This window comes from Rhagoletis pomonella, unplaced genomic scaffold (genome assembly GCF_013731165.1).
Source record: "Rhagoletis pomonella isolate Grant_MI unplaced genomic scaffold, Rhpom_1.0 Rhpom_scaffold_00005, whole genome shotgun sequence".
In the NCBI taxonomy this organism is placed as follows: domain Eukaryota; kingdom Metazoa; phylum Arthropoda; class Insecta; order Diptera; family Tephritidae; genus Rhagoletis; species Rhagoletis pomonella.
The window spans coordinates 2854449-2855543 of NW_023458559.1; positions in this window are offsets into that span (position 1 = coordinate 2854449).

Consider the following 1095-nt stretch of genomic DNA (forward strand, 5'->3'; position numbering starts at 1 on the left):
GGTTAAACGCTGTTACCGAGCCAGACAGGTACCCTATTCCACATCTGCACGACTTCACTCATTCACTTCATGGCTGTAGTATTTTTTCCACGCACGATCTTCGTCGCGCGTACCACCAGACTCCCGTTGAGCCACTCGACATACCGAAGACGGAAATCACTACACCATTCGGCATTTTGGATCTCCCTTCACGTGCTTCGGTTTAAGAAATGCTAGTCAAACATTCCAAAGATTTATGGACCACATCTTCCGTGAATATGATTTCGCTGGCCATACCTCGATGATATTTTCATATCGTCGAAGGATATGAACCATCATCGCCAACATCTACAACTGGTGTTTGAAAAACTGTGCGAGTACGGATTAGTTATAAACCGCCCGAAATGTGTATTGGGCCAACCTTAAGTGAAATTCTTAGGGTTCACAATCAACGGAGGCGGAATCTCACCACCGGAAAAGTGCCGGCTATTCGAAATTATCAACTGCCCGCAGAGTCGAGCGACTTGCTACGCTTTCTCGTCATGATCAATTTCTTTCGAAGGTTTTTGCCGAAAAGGCAAACAGCGTTATGCAATCTCGGGAAATGCAACAAAAAGAATAACACATCCGCAATCGAGTGGACCCACGAAGCAATAAAGCATTTCAGCAGCGTAAAGGCGACTTGTGCAAAGCGACTCCACTTTCTTACCCGATGCGAAACTCAGCTTGGCGGTGGACGCCTCTGGAGCGGCTGTGGGTGCTGTATTGCAACAACACGACAATAATCAGTGGAAACCAATGGGATTTTACTCTGAACGTCTCACCGAAGCACAAACGAGATACAGCACCTTTGATCGCGAACTGTTGCCAGCTTAACAAGCAGTCAAATATTTTCAACACATGCTGGAAGGTAGAGAATTTTTCATTCTCACCGACCATAAGCCAATGCAATACGTGATAAAGCAAAAGCTGGAAAAGGCATTCCCGCGTCAAATGCGACATTCAAAATTTATCACCCAATTCACAACGGACATTCGGACAACGTAGTGGCAGATACACTATCACGTATCGACGCCAAACACACACCGTGCACGACTGTTTTTGCCAAGCTTGCAA